The 24123-nt window shown below is 30.9% G+C and overlaps 1 protein-coding gene across 1 annotated transcript in view; it reads left to right on the forward strand.

The window, feature by feature from the left end:
• LOC148283666 (ecdysone receptor-like) overlaps positions 1 to 24123 on the forward strand; it is a gene marked incomplete at its 3' end in the record, with an annotated part of 719211 nt that overhangs the window by 350066 nt on the left and 345022 nt on the right. Inside the window, exon 4 of the mRNA XM_088243474.1 lies at positions 7513 to 7555. The remainder of the gene's footprint in view (positions 1 to 7512; positions 7556 to 24123) is intronic.

Genomic DNA, 24123 nt, shown 5'->3' on the forward strand with positions numbered 1-24123 from the left:
GTCTTCTTCACTTTGAAATAACAGAATCTTCATTTTGTATAATTGAAGTTGCAAGATGTCTCTCACCGACTTCAAGTAATGTTTACATAATGTACAATCTGCTCTCTAGAGATCTGTGAAATCTCCGTTGCTTTGTATGCAATGCTTTTGCACGTATGGCCACAAACAATTCAAATATGTATATACGAGATATTCACTTTGGATATTGAATTTAATCACATTTGTTATCTGTTAACAAGGTAAAAATGAAGCAAGAATAACGCTAACCCAACGAAGTTAATCCAATAAAACCGAAGCGTTCAAATCAAAGCGTAATGCTCTTTTACGATTCCTTTATATTATGTATATTATGCGGTTGGTAAAGGCGTAGTAAATACTTCAGATTTTCTGATTTCAATTTGGTTCGCATTATTTCATTTCGGCAACATCTACTTTCATCATCAATAGTGTAATTTCATCATCAACAAAAACCCAAATTGTACTTGTTGTTAGTAAACAAATGTATTCAAAGGTGAATTTTTCCAAACTTCCTCTTTTCAAAATAGATGGTACAGAAATTCCATTCATAACTTCAGTCAAAAACTTAGTTATTGTCATTCATAAGCATTTAGGGTGGCACGATCAGGTTAACGAAGTTAGTCGTAAACTTTATAGCAGTTTGCACTCACTTAAAAGATTACAGAATTTCTTGATCAATCATTCTTCTTTACAATATTTTAAATATTCCCACTTCGCCTGTTTATCTGAGAGAGCTCTTCCAACCTCTTTTACAACATCTCTTCGTTCTAGTAACAAGAGAACCCTTTTAATACTCTGTCATCGCTCTATTTTTCTTGCCTCCTTTTTCATGGTAGTAGCCGCTCAATTGTGAACTAATCTTAATGTTAGAGACGCCCCCTTTTTATTTACATTTAAGTCAAGATTGAAATGTCACTATCTAAATATTTAAATTGTTCCTTTATCCTTCTTCTTTCCTTCCCATCCCTCTCCTCCCTTTTTTTTATTTTGTTAATCTTTGTTTTTAATTTTTGTATAAAATTGTAAGATTCAATATGTCCGTGTATTTATAATTTTCTCAAACTGAATGGTTTGGGTAGGTAGGAAGTAATTTCCTTAAGGCAATATGCCCGCCCTTATATATATATATATATTGTAAATAAATAAATCATTCTTGAATATTCTAAAACATTGTTTAAATACTTATTCAAATAGGTTAAAGCGATGCATCATGTGCATATACGCGTAGGTTCTAAAAGACTTTTTCAAACGATGTATCTTTGAGACAATCGGCAGTCATCCAAAATTTAATGAAACTCCTATCGCGCCTTATTTGGAATTTTAAATGTATCGTCGGGTATAATTAAATTAGAAAAATCTGTCTACATTTTTGATAAAATAAAAACATGATAATTTTCTCGAAGCCTGACTCTCGCCATAAAAATATCGGAAACTATTAGCTCTGAACTGAGACTCCATTTACTTGTGAAATGGTCCATTGTTGTGGCAGAAAGGATTATGCATCTATAAGGATTTAATACATTGTTCGCAGGATGTGTATTGTGGCTTAGAATAAATTAGGAGTTACAACACGAACCCTTGTGGGACAACCGAGCATACTGTTAACAGTTGAATTTAGATTGCTTATAACTCGAGACAATTATTTACCAGACCGAGATATTCAATTGTTAAACTTAACCTCACCACAAATTGTTGTCTGTTGTTCCGAAGCATTTTAGAACTATAAACTCGAATATTTTAAATAATTATGCTATTTTATTACTTTCATTTATGTACTTGTAAAATGTACATCAAGATATTATTATAAACTTTAAGTTTAAATAAAATATAATATTAAGAAATTTAATATATTATTCAACGATGTTCTCTGTTGTTGTTTTAAACATCTCCAAAATGATTACTTAATATAAAAATGTAATTATTTTTTTTTCTCTTAATATTTGATTAAACTTTTTTGATTTTAAAAAACGAAGTACTTTCGCCATGAATTCAATCAGCCGAATTTAATTACACATCCCCTTTACTTTAATAATAACCACTAATTTATTTAGCACTTTTTTTATAATATTGTACATAAATGTCATTATTAGGAATTGTAAAATGTGTTTATCGGAACGGGTTTTTTCCCAGTGAGGAAAACATTGTTAATAATTATAAAATGTATTCTGGTAAAAATTAAACGAATAATTCCGACCTAAATAGTAGTTAGGTACGTTAAGTTTTAAAAATGTATTTATTTATACATTATATCGACTGTAATAATGAAATGTTTTTACCGCATTGATGGGTTTTTATTGTTTGTGTGTTTATTTTGGCGTCTTAAAATTGATCTAACAATAACTGAAAGTTTATAAATACACTTCAAATAATAACTTAAAAATAATATTCAGACAACGAAGCATCTTTCATCTATGAATACTAAGCAGTAGTTAAGTTGTGACTTGCACCACCAGAAAGTTTATGGAGGAGATGGTATTGTGGAAGGAACAGATCACGTAATGTATCGGAGCCTCTTTGTGGTAAGTTTCTACGTTTCTAGCGCAAGGACACGTCTGTGGTTCCCACACTAGGAACTCGGCATGTTTATGTGACAACGTTATTTGTGGTTATGATCATATTATTGTAAACTAATCTGTTCAACAATAATAAGTTGGTTATCAACGAAACAAAAGTTCTTTGACACTTAAAATGAACAGTTTAGAACCTCATGCCCTTGGAGTTTAATTGCTCATTTAATTTTCAATTTTTCTTTTCACCCTAACAGGCCGGGAAGTCTTGTAATTTACCCAAATATTTCTTTTTTAATGGTTATTTTCAACGAGTTGTAAATAACTCACTATTAGAATACGGAAATCATGTTGGGGTAGAGTGGTGTTCAAACTTCGAACCTCTGATCTGTTAGTCCGCAACACTAACCACGGGACCACAGCGCGATTCAAAAGTTTAAATTACAGTGGTGAATCCCAGCACAGAACACCTAGGATTGAGAAAAATCATATTTAGTTGCTTTGTTCTAAACGGGAACCGAACCCGAAACCTTCCGTGCGTGAGTCGAGTGTCTTAAGCACTACACCACAGAGGCCGCCCTAAACAATATTTTAAACAAATGTCACATTAAGGTTTTCTTTCATTATTGTCAAATTTCACACACACAAAACGTTATTCTTCAACCGCCTGGATACGATATGTGAAATATCGTCAAAATCCTGTACCAGTGTTTTGGCTTCTTTCAAGTAAAAAAATCCAAATAGAATGGGGGACATGTCGGCCTCTTAGTAGAGGGGTTGGTGCATACGCCAACTATTCCTGATATCTCGGGTTTGATTCTTAGCAGGGTTGACGTGATTATTTTTTTTTATGGCGGTTTAAATCTCCAATATTTCACTGTCCTTAAACTGGTGCCTGAAGCGTACGACTGATCACCTCACCCTATATGTAAATTTAAAAAAAGGATCTAGATACGCTTCGATATGAAAGCCAATACACTAACCTCTAGGTGCGGATAGGGAAATTATGATGATGATAATGATTATTAAACTTTGCACGAAAACAAATTTTGTAAAAAAGGGGAAAACCGTTTTGTAGAATTTCGTTATTTATCTGGTTAGTTTAGGTCTTGTTGAATTTTGATTATTTATATTCCGTACAAGGGACCTAACTTCAATTAATGTTTTTATATAGTTTAATTTACTTCCAAACGTTTAAGTTATTTCTATTATGAGGACGCAAGTCCCAACCCCTCAGAACTATTTACGTGTTGTGACATCAATCCTGTGATATAGTCCTGTTGAGTTGAGAGTCACTCATTGGATTTTCCAAAACTGTATTCACGGTTTGTTTGAGAATGCTCATCACTTTTAATCATGTTCAATTGTTTATAATTATCTTATGTATTATCATTTGTATTAAATCATTGATATGACGATAGCCGCGCCGTCCAAAAACAAATACCGTCTTTATAAAATAATACTAACCATAAATGCAAATATTATCATATATTTTTACTAGTATCTGATATGATATGCTTTGTAGTCACATTAAGATATTATGATTTATCTATTACCGTCTAGATGTGTTTTTTCACACTCAGCTACCACCATTGTTTTCCTGAAATGACATATTTATTTATTTTGTTGATGATCGTTAGGTTTTTTTTTGCGCTTTTGAAACAATTTGGCCTTGACCGTAGTATTCCGAGCTGCATCATAATGTTATCATTTTTTTAACAAACATAAAATGTATGACTAGGGAGAACCAGATCCTATATCAATCCTTCTATTGCTGTTGTTTCTAAACCAAAAGAAAAAAACAAACCATCATGCTTTTTTCCCATAGAAGTAAGCACTGGTAGCAGAGAGGATAGAAAGCCACACCACTCTGTTATGTTTACGAACCTAGCTTCTCATGCACATAAGACGATTATTATTCCCATTTTTAACATGTACAATTCAAGTATTTGTTGCATTGTCGTTCTCGGTTTTTCTCGTTTTCTGTATCTATCAACATTGGCATAGTTAAACTACTAAGCTGTCTTTTTGCTTTAACTAAAATGAAATAAAATAAAAGTAATGAAAATTGGACTATTTCAGAAATGTTCTGTTCTTAACCTTCATATTATTAGGAAAAATAAAATTGGTCTTACTGTAAATGCGGAAAATTAAAATGAGTATTTTAAAATGTTATTTGACGTATAAATTTACCGTTTAAGGCAAAATAATTGGAAACTTAATAAAAAGTTTTTAGAAAAAAAAATTACTAATAAAGTTACATAAAATTATACACTTTTTTTTCTATCGCAATCTACTTTCATATGTTTATAGTTAATCATTGAAACTGTAACTTTCTAAAAAAAGACTAGCTCTTATGCTTGGAATGTGACTTACCTTGTTATAGTTATTTAGTAATTTCAAGTTAGTACATGAGAATAAAAAATAAAAAAATTACGAAATAAAGAAAAAAACTAAAATTACAATACTGTAATACTAAGTAAAACATAAAGCTGTTTTTACTCGGGTTAAAATAAATCTTTGAATTTACTTTGAATTTATTTTGTGGTATAATAGTTTTTATTTCATTGGAGAGATAATTATAATTTTTTATTCATTAAAAAACATAGCTATTTGGCCATGACTAGTGTGGAACTTAGAAATTTTGATATTAATTTGGTATCTGATTGACGAATTCATTTCAAATTTGTTTATTTTTTCTTCTTTGTAAATTTATATAATATAATTTATTTTGTTAATAATATCTACTTTATGAACTTTAAATAATTTGCATACATTTTCCGTATTGAATGTTGTGGGTTTCTTTCAAATAACTTTTATGATTAATCTTTGTACTTTTACAATTCTAATCATCTTTTAAGTTTAAATTCATGACAATAAATGCAAGTTTAGTATACTAGCACATTCACCCATTGATGGTTATTGTCATCCATTTTATTTTACAAGCATACACAATAAACATAATATTATTTCTATCAAGTACGGAAGAAAGGGTACGAAGAAATCACTTAAAGGATTTTTTAATTATTTAGGCATATTTTTGGCTAGACCTTCAAAATTTGCCACTAAAAAAAACATTATTACTAAGGAACACATATTCACTTGCTTTTTCAAATGTCTTATGTTGTTTTTTTTTAATGTTTGTATTGGACACGTTTGAATAAAATTGCCAATTGCGATGTTTATTTCTTACAGTAAATAACACCCACGTGAAAACAGAGAAAAAAAACAATTCTGAGAACCTTCGCTAAGTCTTTATTTTTCCAACCAAATGACGATAGTTTTACAATTCTTCAGATATATTAATGGATGGGTAACTCATTTTAATGAGAGGCAATTTTCCCGGTGGAATTTTTTTCTAGGAATGGAAATATTAAAATAATTGTACGGTTCATCAAAATTACAAAAAGTTCCCCGAATATCTCTCGTTACTTGAATACTTGTTTTGAGCAATTTGCCATATATAATTTTTAATGTTAATGTACCATATTTCCGCTGAGTTCTTGTGTGTAGTGTGTAGTGTGTAGGTCTAACAAGATACAAAGTAAAAAATACATAACTAGACAATTTCAAAGTCACATCTTCGCTTATTCCTCTCGTTTCTCTGTTCAAAATGATTTTCCATGTTTATGCCCTTCCTTAGTTAAATTGTGTATTCAACGTATTTATTTTTGAACAGAAAAGTTATTCTATTTATTTTATTTATCTATTTTTTCCCGTATAAACAAATATTAATCATAAAAGATTGTGACCTCACTGGCGTATATACTTTTTAAAAATATTTTTACTTGTGAGAATAAACAAAGAAGACAAATACAGAGATACTTAACAAAATGTTCAGAAAGTTTGTATTTAATTTATATACACCCATATATTTATATTATAAAACGTAAAACAAAATAACAAAAACATAACATAAACTATACATTTGTGGAGCAGTTGATTCAATATTGGTTTGGGCGAATGAGACAATCCATTTTACTTCTACCTAGCTCCACTATCCTTTTTTTACAGCCTTTTTCTACATTTTCTCATTTTTTAAATAGTTTAATTCTAATTGTTTAAATAGACAGTGTTAAACTCATTTCTAATTGTTTAAATAGACAGTGGAAGTAGGTTTTAGATTTTAATTACATAATACTTAAAATCCCTTTTTCCGAAAGTGGTATTAGTAAGTATTTGTGTTTAGTTTGTGTATGTATTTAGTTGTCCATATTTTTTTTTGTCAATTATTTATACCTAATGGATGGCGTAACCATTTTAAAGTTTTTTTGCGCCACAATTGGCATAGAACAATCACAGTAGTGAATGAGGAATTTCAGTAGATTTTTATACACATATTTTTAAATTTATTTTTTATATATCATATTTTCAGCGCTATGATTTTTAAAAGAATTGTATATCTGAAATAACTTCGCGTGTGACATCAGAGTTTCTCTTTCGCTTTTTCTATCAGTTTTACCGACTGGTCCGTTTACGGTAAGAAAACCGGATATCTTTCACAGCTCTTTTATCATTGGTTGATTCATATGAACCAGCGACGTCACTCAAAGTAGTTCATCTTTATTAAAATATTTTCTATTATTTTTTCGTACATTTTTAATAAAAATTATCGTACAGTTTAATGCTCTAATTTTTACCGCGCGCAAGAATAAAACATTTTGTATCCGATTTCCCGTAGCGCTGAAGTTTCTCATTACAGCTCAAACACCCGGGCTTGAAAAAAATCACATTTTAACTCACCGGGAATATCACCCAGAACTTACTGTGCGTGTGTCAAATGTGTTTTAACCATTGCACAATAGAAGCAAGCGAGGGATTTATCTCGTACATGGTAACTTTACAAAAATTTTCTTTTGGCCGTAAGGATTAAAATCTTTAGTGAATAAGAATTTTCCGTACTCATCCATCCCATCCTAAAATGTACTGTATTTTTGTCACTAAATTTCATTTGTCTCTAATTTTTTGTTTATTTATTTTATTACAGACGTGGTCCTTAGCGCCTTTGACGTCGTCCAATAAAAGCCAAGGTAAGAAATGAGATATCTATATTAATTACGAATAATTTATCATTGTTATTTATCACATCTGCCCTGCAACCTTCATTGTGTGGCAATATGCTAAGAATAATTATGATTTAAAATACACACACACCGTATCGTGGCGGCCATTATGACAATAATCACATTCCGTAACGATGAAAATCTAGATGTTTTATGATAATACGATATTTATTACTTCCATCATATGACCTAATAGGTATAGGTATGCCTGATTAAACCGGTGAGCGATTTTGGAAGCTGTTTGTGGGGATTTAGTCAAGGAAAGTATTTTGATCTTAAATGTGTTTTCACTTCAATAGAACTTAGTTTAGGAAATTATTTTGATCTCAAATGTGTTTTCATTTCAATATATATATTTAATGCTATTTCAATTTATTTATATTTAAAAATATCACATGCTTTACAAACATATATTCAAGACGTACATATTATAAAAATTAAAAAATACACGAAAAAGACTCTTGTCAAAGTAGTAGGAGAATCCTGCTCCGGAAAACCCCTTTGGATACATGGAACAGATCAATATCCAGAGCGATGTTGTTCAACATAGCGGTAGCCCTTCTAACAGCCATAAACATCGGCATGTTGGTCCTGTATAACGGAATATGAAACAATCTATGCTGGCGCTGTCTTAGGTAATTATCAAGAACATACAAACTAATGCTCATCATAATCTCAGGATTATCGAACGCACCGCGCAACAATCGATTAAAATGTTTGTTAAATAATAAAGGTAATATCTGAATTACCACAAACTATCTTTGGAATCTTCAAATATGCCTGATTATTTTTCAAAGCAAAGTTACTTGTTGTAAAAATTCTACGAAATCTTTCTCTTATGTTATGTGTGATTCAAAATTCTAAAAAGCAAATACATCATCATTGATTTTTTATATAAAAGGTGTTAACCAAATTTAAAAACCAGCAATAAAAGTAAAGCGAAATGGTAAAAGTTCATCAGTAGTTTGTTATTATAATAAAAAAGAAGAAGTAAAAAAGTTGGAAAATTGTTTTCAGGCGTTGCCTAATACGTGGATTTGTTCAACCGGATGAATCTTACCCACATGATAAAGGTTTCTGCCCTTATACTTTACAGAAGTCAACAGATAGAAGAGTTAAGGAAATGTGGATGTTCAAACATAGGCAGAATGGTGAATGTTACACAGTGTGTAAAGTGGCCACTTAAGCCAGCCAACGACAGGCCATAAGCCCTGTAAATGCCTAGACTTCCATATTACCTTCTCAAAAATGTTTTCCCTCTCTTTTGCAACAAATTTAATAAAGCTTTAAATGCGATTATCTTGGAACTTGTTTTAATGACTTGATGCATTCTGTCAATAAAACCTCGATATAACTCAAACTTTGGTCGAAAATTATTAACTCGGTGGCTACTCTCAAGTAAAAATACTGAAAAGTTGAATTAGCAAGCTTGGCTTCCTGAAGGTTTGGCTTTTTTTTCCAGTAAGGTCGACTTTAAACACATTTTTGTACATATTCAAAGGTGAATTTTCACTGGTCTATTTTATAGACCATTTCACTTTTACGTTTCATTCTGAATCGCAAAACCCTGCGATAAGAGAAGTGACGCAGTGCCCTATGCACCATCAAACCGGAGTCATGGATCGAATCATAGGTCCACGGTTCGAACCCCGCTCTACCGCAACTTAGTTTCCATTTTCTATTAGTCAAAGATATTTACAACTCTTAGAAAATTTATTTATATTGTTTATTTACGTCCAGGGGGCATTAAAAAAAAGCTTACGTACTTACGTAATAAAATATTTTATGTTTATTTTTTTTCTTTTTTACTATGCAAAGTTTTACTTTTTATTTTGCATTGCGGCATGCTTTTTTGGTTCTACGTGTATACGAAAAAAAAGTTGTTTATTTTAAAAATTATTACTTACTATGTTTGTATTATTTTTGTATATGCCCCTTGGGCGTATTGTAAAATTAAATAAATAAATTAAATGAAATAAATAAAAACACAAATAATCAAATAAGTAAATGTTCCGAAAAAAGATGTGAAATTATAAAAAATATTTAAAAAAGTTAATCAAATTAAAAAGCATGAAGGTAAACTAAAAAAACAGTAAGCATGTAAACAAAAAATGCAGTGCACAATACAAAGATATAAAATAATTAAATAAATTTTGTAATTCATATATAGTGTTTCGATAAGCAAGAAAGAAATGTGTGAGTGAATGAGGAACTTCAGCCCTACGGGAAATTGGATACAAAAAATGTTTTCTGACGTGGGGTAAAAATTAGAGCATTAAATATTACTGCAAAGTTTCTTGAAAATGTACAGAAAAAATAATAAAAAATATTTTGATAAAAACGCACTACTTTAAATGACGTCACTGGTTCATGTGAATCAACCTATGATATGAGAGCTATGGATGATTTCCGGTCTGCTTGTTGTTTCTGGACCAATGGGAAGAACTGAATGAGAATAAGCGGAAATGAACCTCTTACGTTACACGCGGAGTTATTTCAGAAATACAAAACTTTGAAAAATCGTAGCGCCGATAATACGATATATAAAAATTTAAAAAATAATAATTTACTTAGTTTAACAGTCTATTAAGAAATATTAAAAAAAAAAAAACACTGAACTTCCTCATTGAATAATAAAGCAAACATATTATCTCGAAAAAAGAAGATGTTAAATATAAGAAAGGCGTGTTTGCCAATACTTAAATGCGAGTAAGGTTAATTGAGTATTATAGTAAATAAAAACAAGTATAAGGTAATAGAAATAAACAAGTAACAGAAAATGGAGATATAAAATGGACCAACACATAAAAATATTTTTTAAGGTAAATCAAGTAAACAAGTGACATAAAATGGACGTACAAAATGGCCCAAGACATAAAAATTTGGCTTTACGCAATAGATGATCGCAATACGATGCATTCAATGTTCCGATGCAGTGCCCTATACAGCACTGTGAGCGGAAAGGGAAATAACGATAATGATGATAATACAGGTGTGTGCATTTCGCACGTCCGAATGCTTCGCGGGGCGCGAGTACTGCGGGACATGACCCGATGCCGAGTGAGGCCCGAGTGACCCCGTTTTGGGGTCACCCGGTCACCGCCGGCGCCCGGAAGAACCCCGGTGACCCCAAAACGGGGTGATATGCAGCGCTGCGCCCGGTCACTGCCCATACCCAACTCTACGTACACTCGTGAGCCTCATTCCGACCCTGGATGCAGCCACTGCATTTTTAGGGGTCGCAGGGACGCACCTTGCGAAGACGCCATTTTCCCAACCAACCAGTTGCCATTTTCCCAACCGACCAGTTGCCATTTTATCAACTCGCTCTATGCGTTAGCCCTGCCATATTAATTGACGATTGAAATTAGTATGATCTTAAGAATACCGTCCGGTTTAATAGTATGTTAGTAATATTGAAATATCGTCGAAAATATTAATGGTATGTTATTCAACTCGAGTGGCGATAAGTCCGCCTCTTAATGCAGTGATTTACCCATTCGCCTACCATATTGAGGTCCTTAGTTTGATTCTTCAAACAGTATGTAACAGTACAAATGTACAATACAGCAGTCAGTAGTGCTGTATTGTACATTTCAATAAATATTAAATACGAATAGGTAGGTACTCACCTAACTTGGTTTTCACTAGGCAATGGAGGCTTTTCAATTCTAGCAGCTGAAAATTGAGCACCCGTCCATACTCGCACCCTAGACTTTCTTCTGTCCGTGTTTGCAATCTATTACAGTCGCGCCAATTTGCAAACTGTCGCTCTCAATGGTCACGACCTATGTCTGATGTCATTCTTACTCAATACTTGCTGAGCCGAACTTCTGATACGATTGACATAACTAATAGCCCGCATAGATCTAGGCCTAGAGTTTGAAATCTACGCATGTATACATTGATCTGTCTAATAAAGAAATATCTCGTTGTTCTTTTTTACAATTTTTAATTAAAAGGGGTCTATGAAATACTTTAAAGTAAAAAAAATAATGTTTGTACTTATATATAAAATATTTTTCAACTCCCGCGAAAACGGTTCATTGCATTGGCCACGCTCCTATTACGTTACAATTCGGTTTAATTTTGAACTTTGTGACCGTTTAAATTTAAATAGAACATCGTCACGAATCTTGACGTCACAATTGTCATATTTTTCTAAAAACATGTTTTTTAACAATTTCGTTTTTAAAATTATTTATGAAAACATTTCTCCGCAATATCCATATTGATATTGAAAATACAATCAATTTTTCTATATCCATTTCACACGTTTTTATCGGTGTTCTTAGTATATTATATTTCCCAATTATTAAAAATCGTGTATTCGTAATTATAACTTGCGGAAAAACGACATATTTTGTTTCGAAATATGTAAATTTTCGTAAAAAAATAATAAATTTCTATTATTTTTAGAGTGTGTAATACAAAAATGGGGTTCTGATTTCTGTTAAATTTACTTAATATCTATTTTATGTCTTCTTTTGTTTTTATTTGAGACTTTACTCTTCTTAATCGGGGAAATAATATATTTTAAGTTATATTTTTATGTATCTGCACGTCATCCACAATAATTCATTTAATTACCGAGATTCCTTTGAATAAAACTTATGGTTTGGATTCTATTTTTTAACCCTTTACAATTTTAGATTATGGTGAGTTTAATTACTTAACATAGTACTGTTCAAATGTGTAAATATGTAGTAGAGTGTTTATTCTGCAGCTGCATTACAAAATTAAACATGTCTTATTTAAGCCCTCCTTTTTTTATAATTTGTTTTTTGTCAGCTGCAATGAGATAAACGCAATGTGAAAAAACTGGCTCTGTTTGTGTTTTATGTATTTATTGTGTGCAGTATAAGATTACACTGGTTTTATTTTTATCAGCAGTTGCATTGTGGTAACCTTCACCGGGCATGACCTTAGATAAGCAATTGTTTTATCTCACCGCGTAGGTGCATTGAATTTCGTTTGTTATTAGAGTATCAACTAAATGTGTATTTGTTATGTGCAAGGGGTGTCCTAATCATTATTACTAATTCAAATTATCCGCGTCAAAAAGCAAATATCGAATTTATGAAAAATCGTTTCAATTATTGCATGTTTGAAGTTTTCTTTTGACTTACTAGGTTTTCTAGTTGCATTTAAATAACAAAAAACGAGGTAGGGTTTTACGCGCCGACGTTTTTTTTTTTATTTTAAGAAAACCATTAAATATATTATTTCTTATCTTCATTTCGTATTTAAACTGAAGAAGTCTGAGCCAATAAATACTATGCACATTAAAATTCTTCTGCCTGATAAAATGCGCTTTGGTTTCATTTACCCGATAACCTTTTTAACAATCTTAGCATGCGCCGCCGGCCTCTGCGGTCGGTAGATCCAGTCGTTTTGCGTGCGTTATCAATGTTACTTATCTGCGTACTGCACTACCTCGCTGGTTGTTGACACAAGCAGCCTTGACTGCTCTTCCACTCCCCTTTCTGCAGAACTGGATCCCAGAATTTAAACTTTCCGTCTCGTGATCGAGAATCAAGACCCGTGTTTCTCGATGCATCACCGTGTTCAATTTTCCTGAGCTCCAATGCCACTCGAGTCTGGAAATATTTTAAAATTACTTTTTAAAATTTTGCACTGTGCCTTCGCCGCCAGACCCATAAATGAAAGCTTTTGCCTTTCATGGTCGCGGTATTTGCGGTTCGTTAGCATGGGTTAACCAGTTTTGCGTAGCTTATACTTTACTTTGCTTATTTTCAGGGCCATAGGCAATATCTTCCAGTTTATCGGGTTATTCGAATTGATATGTGGAACACGCGAGACTTATCTGAGACGTAAAGTACCTGAAATACCTTCAGTATTCATTAAGGCAACACGCTGAGATAGAGATTTACAAATAGCGTGTTGAGCATTTCATTTTAGCGGTTACAGCATCAAAAGATTTACCAGTATTCGATGAATTACTCTCATATTATTATTGATGATTCAATGAAAAGGGAAATCGTTAATATTGTTTTTTTATTTAAGGTATATCAAATAATATAATGTACGGTGCCTTTAATTACCTCAATTTGAAAGCGAAATAGTAAATAGTGTTTTTTTTTTAATTTAAGATACATCAAATAATAAAATATATAGGACCTTCTGTTTCTTCTCTTCGCTTGTTCTTCTTTTTTCAATATTCGTAATTTGAATTTATTTTTTATCAATAATATATTTTTACTCCCTTTAGGCAAAAGAATCTTTCTTTTTTTTTCAAGTCTTCTACATTGTTATCGAACAGAGGTCCAATTACTGTTTTCATCCCATGTTCTCGGATGGTTGTGTTTTATTATTTATTTTTTGTGTTTTTCAAAACAAACGTAATATTTCATTCTACGTTATTTGTTATTGATTGTGTCTTCAGAGTTATCGTACTCGTATGTATCTCTGAGTGTTTGATGTTTCAATCAAATGAACAAAATTTACAACACAGAAGAAATATTTTCTTTTGAGAGCACATATACTAATTTGAGTTGTATTAAATTTACGCGTGAACAAAAGTGACGATGGTTAGTTGATTCAATGTTTACAATACGTTTTTTATTTTATTTCATTATGAAAACTGGTTTTGCATGAATTTTAAACATTTTATTAATTCTCTTTTATTTTTACTACACCACCATAAAGGAAATTTTGTTTTGAAGTAGTCTTGTAATCCCCTCTTAAATAATTTAAATAAGTGATGCGTGGTAATTGCTGACACGTGCAAACAATTTTTCAAGAAATAAATCTTAATCTTGTTGATGAAGTTGTTTCATGGGATTTTTTTCACAAATTTCAAAGCGAAAATTTGCCGAAAGGAAATTACGTTTGGTCTTCGTATTACTTTACTTTCAAGTACATTTATCGCCGTTTCTATAAAGCATAAACATTATTTTATTTGAGTTTATTCACTCACTAGGAAAACCGAGCTAAGCCAGATTTTAAAATAAAACATCTAAACAATTATAGTTCATTTTCAAACAAATATTTACTCACATTATTATCAGTCTCTATTTATTTATTTATTTATATACGGCATTTCTGCCATTTACATATATGTGGTATAAAGAGTGCTTAGAAATAAAAATATTAAAAATAAATAAAAATCGAGTATGAAATATTAATATACTCGTACTGTACACATGATTAATTACTTGAAATACATACTATTGAGTTATAAACAAGAATTAATACATCAAATTACGCTTTACAATTTTTATTTTTAAATGATAAGTACCAGTTTGAAAATTCCCATCAGAGGGTGAAAGCGTAAATCGGTCAAATAAATAAGTGGAAATGTACCAAGTATTTTTAATTTATAACTTAAAGGCAAATATAAGTTGTTATGTAATTAAAATGTAATTCCATTTAATTGTCCATAAAAACTTAAATCGAAGGACGGTATGTAAAACGTTGACGCAAGGAACTTATTGAATACATTCGTGGGTTTTCTAAGCCATTATTAAATTAAACTCTCTTCCTCATCGCCAGTGTTGCCACGCGACTGTAAAACTAACACGGCATATTAATCAGGATATCTAAAAGCTTACCTGTGTTTTTTCCGGAGTAAGCTTTTTTTGTCATTTCCTTCATACGCATGTTTTTTAACATTTATTATCCTTTTTTGTACGGGACAAAATCACTCGTAAACGAGTGGAGGCGTATTATTAATAATAACAAACTTATCTCAAGTTTTATTTTATTTTAACAAAAGTTTTAATTAAAGATTATCGTGATTCATGGCTGAAATAGGAGTTGTTCCAGCGATATGGTAAATCTAAGCTATTTGAAACCCTTAGGCCTTAATATTATTCATTTTACTTCTACAAGAATTACATTATTGAATCTTATTATATTATTTTATATTTATACAATTAATTTTTTTATTTTATTTATTGATTTAAAAAATTTCTGTTATTTAAAAAAAAATACTTAAACACATGTATAAATAATTAAATTATCCGCCGCTCATTTTAATTTCACTCAAACATAAGATTTTTTTGGAACTATTTGTTTTTTCTTAAATGTAATGACTTAACTCGCTTTTACAGTAAATTCGTATTTTTAAGAAATTAATAAAATTACCTACGTAGCTCGTTAATTACATCTACTCAAAATGTTAGTTAAATGTAGATAATTACTAAATAAGCACTTATATCTGCTTATTATAATTAAGTCGTGCTTTTAACTCATTTACTAAATTGGTAGCATGGGACGACTAAGATATTGCAAAATTACATTTTAATATATTTTTTAAATAAACATTTGCGTTCTTATGATTTACCAGAATATTTTTGGGGGGCATTTTCAAAGTTTTTAGCGGAATATTAATGCTCATGTCGGTCGTCGAATGGCGTTCAAAATTTACCAAAAACATACCGTACAAATGAAATATTTTCAATCAAAAAGTTCTTCTCAAAAAAATGTGTTAAAATATTTTAACTGTTTTATTGTTTTAAAATGAATTTTATTGAAGGCATCATTTCAAGTAAAATCAATTAAAAATACCACAACATTTATGTAATTTAAAATGCTTGTACCTCTTTTCTAAAACAATAAATTAAAATTTTGCCGCAGCAGTCCTGTCGTTAAATTTATTATCTTTAATTTGAACCAATTTTGCTTAAATACTTTATATGAAATTCAATGTACCAATGTTTGGTCTTAATTTTAAGAGGCGTAATCTGCTGGTCGAAAAGAATTTATATTTTAGTTGTATACAATTTTTAAGTGTATTTTTTAACAGAAATAACTAAAAATAATAACAATTTCTTCCAATTAACCGATAAAATAAAAGTTTAATTTTTATAATTCATATTACAAAACAAATTCAATAGAAAAAAAAAAAAACTAAAGATATATAAAAATATGAAAAATTGTATTTGCATATAAATTACCTTAAATCAATACTATTACTCAATGAAAAGAAGGAAAAAATAGAAAAGAGGAAAGGAGGAGAGATCAAGGAAGAGAAAGGAGATGTTTCTTCAGGCGTGATTTAAATATATTTAGAACGAAGAGGTATAAACTGATAAGCGTTGAAATTTTTCGCGGAGGTATATTGTAGAAGTGTTAGGACTATAAGTGAAAGTCTCTCCGCTGTCTAATTTTGAGCCATTTCTGTTGCCTAGGATAATCAGAACTGTGTTCATATTTCCCAAGACCAAAAATATACCATATGCATGTATTCTGAAGTCTTTTAAGTTTATCGAGTTGCTCACAGGTTAAATCAGTCATGGAAACATCAGCGTAATCTAGAGTAGGTAGAAGTAATGCTAGTGCGAGATTTTATCTAATCTATGTTTTTTTTATTTTTTTTAAATGCGCCATTTCATAATATAGCATTTTAAAATTGTTAAATCGTATGATTTTTTTACTTTTTATAAGACTACAAAACTACAATATTATTTTTAATTCTTAAAACCGCCCATGATCATGCCGACATACAGAATTTCTATACACATTTGATTAGTTTTGATGTCGACATGGTATGAAGTATGGAGTATGGAGTATATATGACGTTATCTGGTAATAAAATTTTATCAGTGGTGCATTAAACAAATGGGGCTCGGTGTTGATCGAATCAGTTTGATTATTGCTCTCGGCGATTGTGAAGCGTGAAGTTCAGTGTTCTCACTTCCTGCATGGCCCATCAACTATCAACTCCTCGTCTCGCTGCTCTAAATAGGTCAGGCGTAGGAAGGGTGAGCAGACTAAACCAAACTTTTTGTATGAATACCTTATAAATACCCACGCGCTAAACCGTATTAAACAAAAAATATGGTATTTTGACGCCGGCAAATTCTTTCGGATATAAATATGCAGCATACTATTAAAAATCGTGCTTACAAAAAATCAATATTCTAGTTAGAGACGGACATATGAATTTCAATAGAATCACAGTGGTATACAAAAGTGACATCAATTAATAACGCAGAGCTCTTGGCCTCATGGAGTAAGGGATACATTATTATTTTATTGTAATATTTATCTTTATACGAAAATAAAATTTAACGAAGATGCAAATTTTTTTCAAAGGCCTTATCGATGAAATATATGATTTATATTTGAAGCACTAATTCGGTGGTTATTCGTTACTGATATAATTAAGGCTGTAGTCGGGTAAAACGCATGAAAAATGAGGAAATCATTCGTTTTCGCCATTTTAAAACGAATGTTTTTTTAAAATCGCGCAATAACAAAAAAAAACAAAAAAAGATAAAAACCATAATTTTGTAAGGTATTTCTATTACTTCTAACTAAAATATAGTGAATTACGGTTCTTACCGGTTATGATGGTAGGAAAAACCTAAATTCGATATTGTTAGAAGTTGAATATTAAAACCAGAATTATCTTCTTAAAAAAAAGGAGAATACAATTCTATAAAAAAAGGTTTCAACTAAAATATTTCAATAACTAACTATTTTTTTAAGTATTACCGAAGGCATTATTTTACGCAGAAATAAGAGAAAATGTCAAAAAAATGTATGCGATTTAAAAAGCTTGAATTTTTTTTTTTTAATCATTAAGATTTCGCTTCTGGCATTTTAAGTAGATTTTTTAATGGAAAAACCTATAAAAATCATTGCTTTTATCTATTTTATGTTTTCTTTTATTTTTATTATTGCGCGATTTTAAAAAACATTCGTTTTAAAATATCAAAATCATATGATTTCCTAATTTTTCATGTGTTTTACCCGACTACGGCTTTCACATTGAAATAAGAACACTTTGTTTTTAACCTCTTATTATTATTTTTTTACCTACCGGTTTCTGAGCTACTGGACGCTCATTTACTAAGGTTTTTTTTTTTTTTTTTTCAATTATGCTTTTACAAATAAACGCTAAGTAGCTCAAAAACTTTTATTTTTATTTTAATTTTATCGACAAAATAATTAAGTTAGGAATAAGGTGCTGCGTTGGTTTGGATATGTAGAGCGACTAAACAGCGAAATAAATACAAAAAAGATTAACGGTGCGAATTTTGATGGATGTGAAATCGAGAAAGGCCGAGAACAACGTGACACGACCAAATCCAAAAAATACTAATAGATGGAAAGTCGGAATAATTGGCGTGCGCCCATAATAATTTGTATGAATGTAGAGGATGCGAGGTATGTATGCAAACACAGAGTGATGTGGCGTCCTATCCTGTCTGCCTATCCCTATGGGGAAACGACTTGATGGTTCGTTTGTTTTGAAAACATTTTTTTTTATGTTTCTTAAGACTTCAAATAATCTTCATGTCTTTGAAACTGGTATATTTGTACGCCACAATTCGCTACGGAAGTAAAAACTGTTCTTACTCTCCCCTAAACAAAAGTATGTTTAGGATTTACGAGGTTAACAAGTTAGGCCGACGATATTACAGTTATTGGTGGACATGTGTTGTTAATGAAAAGCGGACTGTACCGAAAAAACTAATTTCATTCAGTTTTGTAAAAGTTTGGAAGTATTTGAGGAAAGGAAAGGAACATGGAAATGGACACCTACCTTTGAAATGATGAGTATGTTCTTCAATCTTGAGCACTGGATGAAGAAATTCAGTATGATTTATGTAACTATTTATGATAACTATATAACGACGCGCGATAAATCCAAGAACTTTTATGCAATGTAATGCAATGTGTCAAAAATGTAGTTTTGTTCCTAATCTTCTAATTTTGAATATCTTTTATCTTGATCCATCTTGGTGTAAGGTACGAGTAGGTACCATAAGAATAGGTCAAGGGAAGGATGGGAAAGAAAGGTAATCTGCCAGGAATAACATTGATAAATGCTGTTATTTACTAAACATGTGTCGCTAAACTGTTATACTGGCCTTTAAAAAAAACTTAGTGCATATTAAAAATTTTCACAAAATGTGTTTTTTGTTTATATTATTTCACATGATAATCACCACAGTACTTTCTGAGTTAAAAATACGGCCTATTATCCCATTTTAAACGGACTGTATTGCTTTAAAACGGATATAAAACATCCAATCCGTGTCAAGCAATTGACTACAAAAGTTTCCGTCGACCTCCTACCTACTCGTACTTGTGCCTATTGCATATGCACGCATGCGTTTTCCAGCCAAGTAGCTTCAGATGAGCGAACAGATAGATTACAATGTGAATCCTGTACAATGTTTCTCGAGATGTATCCTTCCCTGTGTACTATTTACCCAACACACTGGTTAAAATTTGCATCGTGACTGTTATGTGAATAAAATATGGCCTCACTACGATGTGTAGATACTACATAATAATATTGTTATTGTTTACTCGCACGATATCGACTCACCGAATACTTATCTGTACTAGTGACCTATTTCGATTTTTCAAAGGTCGACGCTTGATCCCAAGCAAAAACAATATCAAACCTAAATTTGGAGAAATAAAACTTATACTTTGTATTTTGATACACTCTATTTTTACCAACTAGTTTCGGTAACCAACTGTTACCTTCTTCAGGGTATTTTTATAACTAAACATACATAAAAGAAACAGTGAACAAATGTTATGTATGTTTAGTTATAAAAATACCCTAAAGAAGGTAACAGTCGATTACCGAAACTAGTTGGTAAAAATAAAGTGAGTGTATCAAAAAACAAGGTAAAAGTTTTATTTCTCAAATTTAATTTAAAATGATACATTGCAGAAAATGTTAAAAATATCAAACCTCTTCACTAAGATGTTTCTATCACGAAAACTCCATGCTCAAAGGTGTGTAATCCGAAATACGCTTTATGAAAAACCAATAATTTTTAAGTAGATAGTTTAAATTACATTCAACGGGCATCCCACTTCTTGGTATCATGACACTCGGTTTTTTGTATTATTTTGAAGTCATTTAAATGCAGCTTTATATATTTTTTAAATAAATGTCTATCTATAATACTTTTGCAATGTGAGGACTGTCTAAAGAAGAAAAGCTTCATTCATTGGTCACATATTTCGCGATGAGAAGTAAGTCGTTCTACAACTTACTGTGGAAGAAAGATAGAGGGCAGGCGGGGTATGGAACGTGAAAGAGCATCATGGATGAAAAAAAGTAACGTATCAAAAAGTACGTAAACGTATCACATTTTTATTGCAAAAAAATTCTTAACTATACGGTTAAAATTAATGACGTAGAACTGAAATAGTTTCAATCGCCAAATTTTAAAAACAATAATTTTTGCTCTTTGCGTTGGTCGTTTGTCTTTTTATGTTGGTCGTCGTGTCGTACCTTTCTTTAAACAGCCCGGCTGTTACTAAAGCCAAAGGTTTGATTTTGTATGGTTACACTTTGAAATTAAATTATTTCTTCCACATCCTGGTGTAACGTTCATTTCTAGTTTGCTTGACTGGTATTCTGCGGTGTTTGAATAGTTCATAGTTCAGGGAACCAATAAACGTACCTACATTCGAACATATTGGCTTTGCATATCGCGCTTTGATTTATGGTAATAAAATTAAATATGTTAAAGACCGGCCGTAATGGCAGCAGTATGCATTCAAACCGTGTTTATGACGAACTCTTGACAATTAATATTCCACATTTTGTCTTAGGTTTCCGTAGTTCACTGCCCGGTAACATTTAATAGCGCATATATATTAAATTGTTAAAATAAACAAGTTTTCGCTTGTATTTTCCTTTGGATGCAAATATGCAGATTAATAATAATCAACTCACAGGAATTCTGGTATTCAGCTTCAATATTTCAATCTTGCTTCAACATTATAATTGATCGTTAAATTATAAACATCAAACACCAATAAATTGATGTATGTTTTTAATCACCAGTTCATCATTTTGTTTACATGGAGATTTATGTCGACTGTTTTAAATTAAGTGCATTTAAATTGATGGTTTAATATAAAGGGCAAATATCTAAGACAGTAATTTATTACCACGGAAATGGATAAAATGAAAATTTTGACTAACATCGTCATTTTTTATTTGGGTTTGATCGTTTGTGCGACGTTCCATTGAATGTTACTTAAGTGTTCTTCTTACAATGGATGTCTGCTCATCCTTCTGCAGCCTGTAGCCATCCACTCCTGAACGAAGGCCTCCCCCACCTTTCTCCACGTCAAACGGTCTAAGGTTCGACATGGTTCGTTTCTGAGGGGTTTTGGCATTTAATCATTATGTTTAATCGGAATCGTAATACCTTTTTTACTAAACGTGCAGTATTATTGTGGGGAAATAAAATAATGGTGGGCCTTAAAAAATGTATGCGAAGTCGATCACACTTGATTACACAACGCGCGCCTATGTATGCACCATACGTTTACAATAGTAGATTGTATATTGCATTTTTATGTCTTCAGTATCGCACTGATGTGAATAATACTTTTGCATTAAATATACTTTATTTTTAATGCATGTTTTTTAAATGAAAATTTATCCATCATGTATAATTGAATTGACACATTACAAGCGCGAAATATATGACATTTTAATCCATAGGTAGTTGCTTTCCTTGCATCTCTTTTTTATAGTTTTTATGAATCTAATACATTAACTAATACTTGCATAACACGTTTGTATTAAAATTTGGTTAAACTATTCTTACACTTTTATTTTACATTTAAAAAAAAAAAAATATTATTAATAAAACATATAATACAAAAATTACATATTATACTCCCAGGAGTTATTGAAGAAACTCATTTGGGACCGCACATAAGAAAAAACACTTTTTTGAAAATACATAATATCATACAAATTAATACATCCGAAATAAAAAGAAAACACTATTGTATAAGAAACATTAAACACCATCTTAATTAAACTACATTAATAATTATCACTATCAAAAAGATTTAAGAAATATTTTTTAATTGCGACACTTCTGGATTTTCTATTCAATTTTTCGTGTCTCAGCTCATCGGGCAGTTTATTATATTCGAAATGGCCAATATTTTCTGCCAAAGGACCTACTGCCAAACTTTGTTGAGTGAAACTTAGACACATGAAGATTCCCTGAATAACGCGTATTGTAATTATGAATATTATGACCAAATGTATGTTTTAAATTTGAGGGAGCAGAAAAGTTGATGATATTTAAAATAGTATTTATTCACTAACTTTAACCTGTATGAAAACGATCCATTAATTTACATAGTTTATTAATTTTATTTATTGTGGTTCACAAACACTAAACATACGACATTGGTACAATAATTTTATTTGTTATATTTCGATATTGTTCATAAATTAAAACAAGTAAAAAAAGGTTGTTAGTACGAATATTTTTTTCTTAAAACTGACTAGCTTTATTAAATTCTTTTAATATAATGAATGCTATGACGCTAAATTATACTAACAGTTTATTACAAATTATTTTACCAAAGTAACATAGGGACTATTTGATTAAATACATTGCGTTACAGTTCTCCGATAATTATTTAATGTATCGTAAAAGATATCAATATCAGCATTACTTTTTACATTCTACATAATTCTTACCTCACAAACTATATCCACTGGGGCATGATTAAATAGAAATGACGCTTCGTGAAGCTATAATTTTAATTTTTGTTCTGAAAAATGAGCTTTGTCGCGTCAATATTGGCGTGCAAAACGCGTAGTTGTTTAGTTTAAAAACTGATTGTCTATGCCGGTTTACTGTGAACACAAAGCTGTATGTCGCGCCTTTTTACGCTGTTTAAATTTACTGGCTACAAGTTCAGTTCCGGAACTTATGTTGAATGGAACACAAGACGGGTGCTTAGTGCTGCGTCTGGTGTATACATATATTATATCAATGTCTATATCTAATACTATTGCAACCTTTTTCTTTTTCAATTATTTAGGGCAAAGTTATATTTGTTATGTCTAAGATGGACCTCTATTTGAAAATCTAAGAAAGGTCTCTATTTATTATACGTCAATGTAATTTTTCGTTTTAAAAATAATTTTAGCGAATATTATTTTAACTGTATTTATAAGCATGTATGTACTAGGTACCTATTTCCTATAAACTGCAACGGTTTTTAATGCAAATTTGTTTTTAACTCTTAAAAGACTGCCATAAGAAATCCCTCTAGAGACGGTGTTGTAACGTCGTGTTACAGTAAGCAAAATACGACATATTTTGAAATTTTAAAGCATATTATTAATATTGTTTAATAACTTATTTTCCATGGTTTGTAAACCTGGCCTGTTGAAGCAAATACCTTATTAAAAATATATATATATCGAGTATTGTATTATGAGGACTTATGTGACATCATAGCATGTGATTTCTAGTAAATTTTTTTAAATGAAAATTATCTTTTAATTAGTTACAAAAACGGCGCCATGTTATTATTCTTACTATCTTCAAAAGTTTATCCGTATAGATTACGCAACCTCTCAAGATCAACAAGCTACTTCAAAAAGTTTAAACCTTTTGTGAGCTGTCGTTTTCTGTACAAAAGTTCGTGTCAGCACCTTTCTCGTAAAGACCCGTAAACTCGCATCCGTTTTGATTTCAGCGCGAATCGGGTTCTATTCCCATTTCTCTCGTCGGTAATGAGTTGGGTTTTACATAACA

This window comes from Micrasema longulum, unplaced genomic scaffold (genome assembly GCF_059751315.1).
Source record: "Micrasema longulum isolate JH-2025_06_02 unplaced genomic scaffold, ASM5975131v1 h1tg000214l, whole genome shotgun sequence".
Classification (NCBI taxonomy): domain Eukaryota; kingdom Metazoa; phylum Arthropoda; class Insecta; order Trichoptera; family Brachycentridae; genus Micrasema; species Micrasema longulum.